Raw genomic sequence first — 10,000 nt, 5'->3', positions numbered from 1 at the left:
CCATTTTTGGGGGTGCACAAAAGTGTTCGTAATCAACCTCGGATTGTACTTTTCATCATCTAGGGGCACCGTAGGGACCGAAAAAAGTGGTTTCGCATGATAGTCCACCTCGACCCATGTCGACCCTTGCGCGACCCCGACCTTCAGGATTTTGCTCTACGGAAGGGGGTGCACAAAAGTGTTCGTAATCAACCTCGGATTGTACTTTTCATCATCTAGGGGCACCGTAGGGACCGAAAAAAGTGGTTTCGCATGATAGTCCACCTCGACCCATGTCGACCCTTGCGCGACCCCGACCTTCAGGATTTTGCTCTACGGAAGGGGGTGCACAAAAGTGTTCGTAATCAACCTCGGATTGTACTTTTCATCATCTAGGGGCACCGTAGGGACCGAAAAAAGTGGTTTCGCATGATAGTCCACCTCGACCCATGTCGACCCTTGCGCGACCCCGACCTTCAGGATTTTGCTCTACGGAAGGGGGTGCACAAAAGTGTTCGTAATCAACCTCGGATTGTACTTTTCATCATCTAGGGGCACCGTAGGGACCGAAAAAAGTGGTTTCGCATGATAGTCCACCTCGACCCATGTCGACCCTTGCGCGACCCCGACCTTCAGGATTTTGCTCTACGGAAGGGGGTCGACTTGTGCGCAACCCCGACCTTCAGCATTTTGCTCTACGGAAGGGGGTGCACAAAAGTGTTCGTAATCAACCTCGGATTGTACTTTTCATCATCTAGGGGCACCGTAGGGACCGAAAAAAGTGGTTTCGCATGATAGTCCACCTCGACCCATGTCGACCCTTGCGCGACCCCGACCTTCAGGATTTTGCTCTACGGAAGGGGGTGCACAAAAGTGTTCGTAATCAACCTCGGATTGTACTTTTCATCATCTAGGGGCACCGTAGGGACCGAAAAAAGTGGTTTCGCATGATAGTCCACCTCGACCCATGTCGACCCTTGCGCGACCCCGACCTTCAGGATTTTGCTCTACGGAAGGGGGTCTACTTGTGCGCAACCCCGACCTTCAGGATTTTGCTCTACGGAAGGGGGTGCACAAAAGTGTTCGTAATCAACCTCGGATTGTACTTTTCATCATCTAGGGGCACCGTAGGGACCGAAAAAAGTGGTTTCGCATGATAGTCCACCTCGACCCATGTCGACCCTTGCGCGACCCCGACCTTCAGGATTTTGCTCTACGGAAGGGGGTGCACACTTGTGCGACCCCGACCTTCAGGATTTTGCTCTACGGAAGGGGTCTACCCTTGCTCGACCCCGACCTTCAGGATTTTGCTCTACGGAAGGGGGTGCACAAAAGTGTTCGTAATCAACCTCGGATTGTACTTTTCATCATCTAGGGGCACCGTAGGGACCGAAAAAAGTGGTTTCGCATGATAGTCCACCTCGACCCATGTCGACCCTTGCGCGACCCCGACCTTCAGGATTTTGCTCTATGGAAGGGGGTCGACTTGTGCGCGACCCCGACCTTCAGGATTTTGCTCTACGGAAGGGGGTGCACAAAAGTGTTCGTAATCAACCTCGGATTGTACTTTTCATCATCTAGGGGCACCGTAGGGACCGAAAAAAGTGGTTTCGCATGATAGTCCACCTCGACCCATGTCGACCTTTGCGCGACCCCGACCTTCAGGATTTTGCTCTACGGAAGGGGGTCTACTTGTGCGCAACCCCGACCTTCAGGATTTTGCTCTACGGAAGGGGGTGCACAAAAGTGTTCGTAATCAACCTCGGATTGTACTTTTCATCATCTAGGGGCACCGTAGGGACCGAAAAAAGTGGTTTCGCATGATAGTCCACCTCGACCCATGTCGACCCTTGCGCGACCCCGACCTTCAGGATTTTGCTCTACGGAAGGGGGTCTACTTGTGCGCAACCCCGACCTTCAGGATTTTGCTCTACGGAAGGGGGTGCACAAAAGTGTTCGTAATCAACCTCGGATTGTACTTTTCATCATCTAGGGGCACCGTAGGGACCGAAAAAAGTGGTTTCGCATGATAGTCCACCTCGACCCATGTCGACCCTTGCGCGACCCCGACCTTCAGGATTTTGCTCTACGGAAGGGGGTGCACACTTGTGCGACCCCGACCTTCAGGATTTTGCTCTACGGAAGGGGTCTACCCTTGCTCGACCCCGACCTTCAGGATTTTGCTCTACGGAAGGGGGTGCACAAAAGTGTTCGTAATCAACCTCGGATTGTACTTTTCATCATCTAGGGGCACCGTAGGGACCGAAAAAAGTGGTTTCGCATGATAGTCCACCTCGACCCATGTCGACCCTTGCGCGACCCCGACCTTCAGGATTTTGCTCTACGGAAGGGGGTCGACTTGTGCGCAACCCCGACCTTCAGGATTTTGCTCTACGGAAGGGGGTGCACAAAAGTGTTCGTAATCAACCTCGGATTGTACTTTTCATCATCTAGGGGCACCGTAGGGACCGAAAAAAGTGGTTTCGCATGATAGTCCACCTCGACCCATGTCGACCCTTGCGCGACCCCGACCTTCAGGATTTTGCTCTATGGAAGGGGGTCGACTTGTGCGCGACCCCGACCTTCAGGATTTTGCTCTACGGAAGGGGGTGCACAAAAGTGTTCGTAATCAACCTCGGATTGTACTTTTCATCATCTAGGGGCACCGTAGGGACCGAAAAAAGTGGTTTCGCATGATAGTCCACCTCGACCCATGTCGACCCTTGCGCGACCCCGACCTTCAGGATTTTGCTCTACGGAAGGGGGTGCACACTTGTGCGACCCCGACCTTCAGGATTTTGCTCTACGGAAGGGGTCTACCCTTGCTCGACCCCGACCTTCAGGATTTTGCTCTACGGAAGGGGGTGCACAAAAGTGTTCGTAATCAACCTCGGATTGTACTTTTCATCATCTAGGGGCACCGTAGGGACCGAAAAAAGTGGTTTCGCATGATAGTCCACCTCGACCCATGTCGACCCTTGCGCGACCCCGACCTTCAGGATTTTGCTCTACGGAAGGGGGTCTACTTGTGCGCAACCCCGACCTTCAGGATTTTGCTCTACGGAAGGGGGTGCACAAAAGTGTTCGTAATCAACCTCGGATTGTACTTTTCATCATCTAGGGGCACCGTAGGGACCGAAAAAAGTGGTTTCGCATGATAGTCCACCTCGACCCATGTCGACCCTTGCGCGACCCCGACCTTCAGGATTTTGCTCTACGGAAGGGGGTGCACAAAAGTGTTCGTAATCAACCTCGGATTGTACTTTTCATCATCTAGGGGCACCGTAGGGACCGAAAAAAGTGGTTTCGCATGATAGTCCACCTCGACCCATGTCGACCCTTGCGCGACCCCGACCTTCAGGATTTTGCTCTACGGAAGGGGGTGCACACTTGTGCGACCCCGACCTTCAGGATTTTGCTCTACGGAAGGGGGTGCACAAAAGTGTTCGTAATCAACCTCGGATTGTACTTTTCATCATCTAGGGGCACCGTAGGGACCGAAAAAAGTGGTTTCGCATGATAGTCCACCTCGACCCATGTCGACCCTTGCGCGACCCCGACCTTCAGGATTTTGCTCTACGGAAGGGGGTCGACTTGTGCGCAACCCCGACCTTCAGGATTTTGCTCTACGGAAGGGGGTGCACAAAAGTGTTCGTAATCAACCTCGGATTGTACTTTTCATCATCTAGGGGCACCGTAGGGACCGAAAAAAGTGGTTTCGCATGATAGTCCACCTCGACCCATGTCGACCCTTGCGCGACCCCGACCTTCAGGATTTTGCTCTACGGAAGGGGTCTACCCTTGCTCGACCCCGACCTTCACGATTTTGCTCTACGGAAGGGGGTGCACAAAAGTGTTCGTAATCAACCTCGGATTGTACTTTTCATCATCTAGGGGCACCGTAGGGACCGAAAAAAGTGGTTTCGCATGATAGTCCACCTCGACCCATGTCGACCCTTGCGCGACCCCGACCTTCAGGATTTTGCTCTACGGAAGGGGGTCTACTTGTGCGCAACCCCGACCTTCAGGATTTTGCTCTACGGAAGGGGGTGCACAAAAGTGTTCGTAATCAACCTCGGATTGTACTTTTCATCATCTAGGGGCACCGTAGGGACCGAAAAAAGTGGTTTCGCATGATAGTCCACCTCGACCCATGTCGACCCTTGCGCGACCCCGACCTTCAGGATTTTGCTCTACGGAAGGGGGTCGACTTGTGCGCAACCCCGACCTTCAGGATTTTGCTCTACGGAAGGGGGTGCACAAAAGTGTTCGTAATCAACCTCGGATTGTACTTTTCATCATCTAGGGGCACCGTAGGGACCGAAAAAAGTGGTTTCGCATGATAGTCCACCTCGACCAATGTCGACCCTTGCGCGACCCCGACCTTCAGGATTTTGCTCTACGGAAGGGGGTGCACACTTGTGCGACCCCGACCTTCAGGATTTTGCTCTACGGAAGGGGGTGCACAAAAGTGTTCGTAATCAACCTCGGATTGTACTTTTCATCATCTAGGGGCACCGTAGGGACCGAAAAAAGTGGTTTCGCATGATAGTCCACCTCGACCCATGTCGACCCTTGCGCGACCCCGACCTTCAGGATTTTGCTCTACGGAAGGGGGTCGACTTGTGCGCAACCCCGACCTTCAGGATTTTGCTCTACGGAAGGGGGTGCACAAAAGTGTTCGTAATCAACCTCGGATTGTACTTTTCATCATCTAGGGGCACCGTAGGGACCGAAAAAAGTGGTTTCGCATGATAGTCCACCTCGACCAATGTCGACCCTTGCGCGACCCCGACCTTCAGGATTTTGCTCTACGGAAGGGGGTGCACACTTGTGCGACCCCGACCTTCAGGATTTTGCTCTACGGAAGGGGGTGCACAAAAGTGTTCGTAATCAACCTCGGATTGTACTTTTCATCATCTAGGGGCACCGTAGGGACCGAAAAAAGTGGTTTCGCATGATAGTCCACCTCGACCCATGTCGACCCTTGCGCGACCCCGACCTTCAGGATTTTGCTCTACGGAAGGGGGTCTACTTGTGCGCAACCCCGACCTTCAGGATTTTGCTCTACGGAAGGGGGTGCACAAAAGTGTTCGTAATCAACCTCGGATTGTACTTTTCATCATCTAGGGGCACCGTAGGGACCGAAAAAAGTGGTTTCGCATGATAGTCCACCTCGACCCATGTCGACCCTTGCGCGACCCCGACCTTCAGGATTTTGCTCTACGAAAGGGGGTCGACTTGTGCGCAACCCCGACCTTCAGGATTTTGCTCTACGGAAGGGGTCTACCCTTGCGCGACCCCGACCTTCAGGATTTTGCTCTACGGAAGGGGGTGCACAAAAGTGTTCGTAATCAACCTCGGATTGTACTTTTCATCATCTAGGGGCACCGTAGGGACCGAAAAAAGTGGTTTCGCATGATAGTCCACCTCGACCCATGTCGACCCTTGCGCGACCCCGACCTTCAGGATTTTGCTCTACGGAAGGGGGTCTACTTGTGCGCAACCCCGACCTTCAGGATTTTGCTCTACGGAAGGGGGTGCACAAAAGTGTTCGTAATCAACCTCGGATTGTACTTTTCATCATCTAGGGGCACCGTAGGGACCGAAAAAAGTGGTTTCGCATGATAGTCCACCTCGACCCATATCGACCCTTGCGCGACCCCGACCTTCAGGATTTTGCTCTACGGAAGGGGGTGCACACTTGTGCGACCCCGACCTTCAGGATTTTGCTCTACGGAAGGGGGTGCACAAAAGTGTTCGTAATCAACCTCGGATTGTACTTTTCATCATCTAGGGGCACCGTAGGGACCGAAAAAAGTGGTTTCGCATGATAGTCCACCTCGACCCATGTCGACCCTTGCGCGACCCCGACCTTCAGGATTTTGCTCCACGGAAGGGGGTGCACAAAAGTGTTCGTAATCAACCTCGGATTGTACTTTTCATCATCTACGGGCACCGTAGGGACCGAAAAAAGTGGTTTCGCATGATAGTCCACCTCGACCCATGTCGACCCTTGCGCGACCCCGACCTTCAGGATTTTGCTCTACGGAAGGGGGTGCACAAAAGTGTTCGTAATCAACCTCGGATTGTACTTTTCATCATCTAGGGGCACCGTAGGGACCGAAAAAAGTGGTTTCGCATGATAGTCCACCTCGACCCATGTCGACCCTTGCGCGACCCCGACCTTCAGGATTTTGCTCTACGGAAGGGGGTCTACTTGTGCGCAACCCCAACCTTCAGGATTTTGCTCTACGGAAGGGGGTGCACAAAAGTGTTCGTAATCAACCTCGGATTGTACTTTTCATCATCTAGGGGCACCGTAGGGACCGAAAAAAGTGGTTTCGCATGATAGTCCACCTCGACCCATGTCGACCCTTGCGCGACCCCGACCTTCAGGATTTTGCTCTACGGAAGGGGGTGCACAAAAGTGTTCGTAATCAACCTCGGATTGTACTTTTCATCATCTAGGGGCACCGTAGGGACCGAAAAAAGTGGTTTCGCATGATAGTCCACCTCGACCCATGTCGACCCTTGCGCGACCCCGACCTTCAGGATTTTGCTCTACGGAAGGGGGTCTACTTGTGCGCAACCCCGACCTTCAGGATTTTGCTCTACGGAAGGGGGTGCACAAAAGTGTTCGTAATCAACCTCGGATTGTACTTTTCATCATCTAGGGGCACCGTAGGGACCGAAAAAAGTGGTTTCGCATGATAGTCCACCTCGACCCATGTCGACCCTTGCGCGACCCCGACCTTCAGGATTTTGCTCTACGGAAGGGGGTGCACAAAAGTGTTCGTAATCAACCTCGGATTGTACTTTTCATCATCTAGGGGCACCGTAGGGACCGAAAAAAGTGGTTTCGCATGATAGTCCACCTCGACCCATGTCGACCCTTGCGCGACCCCGACCTTCAGGATTTTGCTCTACGGAAGGGGGTCGACTTGTGCGCAACCCCGACCTTCAGGATTTTGCTCTACGGAAGGGGGTGCACAAAAGTGTTCGTAATCAACCTCGGATTGTACTTTTCATCATCTAGGGGCACCGTAGGGACCGAAAAAAGTGGTTTCGCATGATAGTCCACCTCGACCAATGTCGACCCTTGCGCGACCCCGACCTTCAGGATTTTGCTCTACGGAAGGGGGTGCACACTTGTGCGACCCCGACCTTCAGGATTTTGCTCTACGGAAGGGGGTGCACAAAAGTGTTCGTAATCAACCTCGGATTGTACTTTTCATCATCTAGGGGCACCGTAGGGACCGAAAAAAGTGGTTTCGCATGATAGTCCACCTCGACCCATGTCGACCCTTGCGCGACCCCGACCTTCAGGATTTTGCTCTACGGAAGGGGGTCTACTTGTGCGCAACCCCGACCTTCAGGATTTTGCTCTACGGAAGGGGGTGCACAAAAGTGTTCGTAATCAACCTCGGATTGTACTTTTCATCATCTAGGGGCACCGTAGGGACCGAAAAAAGTGGTTTCGCATGATAGTCCACCTCGACCCATGTCGACCCTTGCGCGACCCCGACCTTCAGGATTTTGCTCTACGAAAGGGGGTCGACTTGTGCGCAACCCCGACCTTCAGGATTTTGCTCTACGGAAGGGGTCTACCCTTGCGCGACCCCGACCTTCAGGATTTTGCTCTACGGAAGGGGGTGCACAAAAGTGTTCGTAATCAACCTCGGATTGTACTTTTCATCATCTAGGGGCACCGTAGGGACCGAAAAAAGTGGTTTCGCATGATAGTCCACCTCGACCCATGTCGACCCTTGCGCGACCCCGACCTTCAGGATTTTGCTCTACGGAAGGGGGTCTACTTGTGCGCAACCCCGACCTTCAGGATTTTGCTCTACGGAAGGGGGTGCACAAAAGTGTTCGTAATCAACCTCGGATTGTACTTTTCATCATCTAGGGGCACCGTAGGGACCGAAAAAAGTGGTTTCGCATGATAGTCCACCTCGACCCATATCGACCCTTGCGCGACCCCGACCTTCAGGATTTTGCTCTACGGAAGGGGGTGCACACTTGTGCGACCCCGACCTTCAGGATTTTGCTCTACGGAAGGGGGTGCACAAAAGTGTTCGTAATCAACCTCGGATTGTACTTTTCATCATCTAGGGGCACCGTAGGGACCGAAAAAAGTGGTTTCGCATGATAGTCCACCTCGACCCATGTCGACCCTTGCGCGACCCCGACCTTCAGGATTTTGCTCTACGGAAGGGGGTCTACTTGTGCGCAACCCCAACCTTCAGGATTTTGCTCTACGGAAGGGGGTGCACAAAAGTGTTCGTAATCAACCTCGGATTGTACTTTTCATCATCTAGGGGCACCGTAGGGACCGAAAAAAGTGGTTTCGCATGATAGTCCACCTCGACCCATGTCGACCCTTGCGCGACCCCGACCTTCAGGATTTTGCTCTACGGAAGGGGGTGCACAAAAGTGTTCGTAATCAACCTCGGATTGTACTTTTCATCATCTACGGGCACCGTAGGGACCGAAAAAAGTGGTTTCGCATGATAGTCCACCTCGACCCATGTCGACCCTTGCGCGACCCCGACCTTCAGGATTTTGCTCTACGGAAGGGGGTGCACAAAAGTGTTCGTAATCAACCTCGGATTGTACTTTTCATCATCTAGGGGCACCGTAGGGACCGAAAAAAGTGGTTTCGCATGATAGTCCACCTCGACCCATGTCGACCCTTGCGCGACCCCGACCTTCAGGATTTTGCTCTACGGAAGGGGGTGCACACTTGTGCTACCCCGACCTTCAGGATTTTGCTCTACGGAAGGGGGTGCACAAAAGTGTTCGTAATCAACCTCGGATTGTACTTTTCATCATCTAGGGGCACCGTAGGGACCGAAAAAAGTGGTTTCGCATGATAGTCCACCTCGACCCATGTCGACCCTTGCGCGACCCCGACCTTCAGGATTTTGCTCTACGGAAGGGGGTCGACTTGTGCGCAACCCCAACCTTCAGGATTTTGCTCTACGGAAGGGGGTGCACAAAAGTGTTCGTAATCAACCTCGGATTGTACTTTTCATCATCTAGGGGCACCGTAGGGACCGAAAAAAGTGGTTTCGCATGATAGTCCACCTCGACCCATGTCGACCCTTGCGCGACCCCGACCTTCAGGATTTTGCTCTACGGAAGGGGGTCTACTTGTGCGCAACCCCGACCTTCAGGATTTTGCTCTACGGAAGGGGGTGCACAAAAGTGTTCGTAATCAACCTCGGATTGTACTTTTCATCATCTAGGGGCACCGTAGGGACCGAAAAAAGTGGTTTCGCATGATAGTCCACCTCGACCCATGTCGACCCTTGCGCGACCCCGACCTTCAGGATTTTGCTCTACGGAAGGGGGTGCACAAAAGTGTTCGTAATCAACCTCGGATTGTACTTTTCATCATCTAGGGGCACCGTAGGGACCGAAAAAAGTGGTTTCGCATGATAGTCCACCTCGACCCATGTCGACCCTTGCGCGACCCCGACCTTCAGGATTTTGCTCTACGGAAGGGGTCCTCTCTGTACAAGGTTTAGGGGTACATTTTCACCCAAAAACCACTATCGCTCAACCGAAACAACTCCTCGACATGTGTCTTCTCTGTGAATTTGGCCCCGATCTGATGAGTAGTTTTCGAGATATGCCCCTCTGAAGGTACATATTGGGACTTAGCCGATTTTCACCCATTGCGGTGTCTATGGGGTGTTGGGAATCGCTCTACCGACCAGCCGGTTGGAGATATCGAGTTGCGGTCTTCGGCGCGTTTGCTCAACTCCGTAATGCCTACTTTTCGTCCATACACACAACACCTCGCAGAGTTCTCCTTCTGCCAGATATAGCGCGTGCCCCTTTGTTCGTGCACCATTTTGGCCCGTTTTTCGCACATTGCCTCGAAACCATGCGTCCGACGGTTTTGCGTCCCAAGCACCGATGTTAGAACACCACCGTGGCTAACTTTCGTCCATATACGCCAAACTTCTCAGACACCTCCATCCGAGAGTATTTCGTGTTTTCCCATATA

This window comes from Anopheles nili (genome assembly GCF_943737925.1).
Source record: "Anopheles nili chromosome X unlocalized genomic scaffold, idAnoNiliSN_F5_01 X_unloc_3, whole genome shotgun sequence".
NCBI lineage: Eukaryota > Metazoa > Arthropoda > Insecta > Diptera > Culicidae > Anopheles > Anopheles nili.
The sequence above is the reverse complement of the archived record's forward strand: the minus strand, read 5'-3'. Positions refer to the sequence as shown.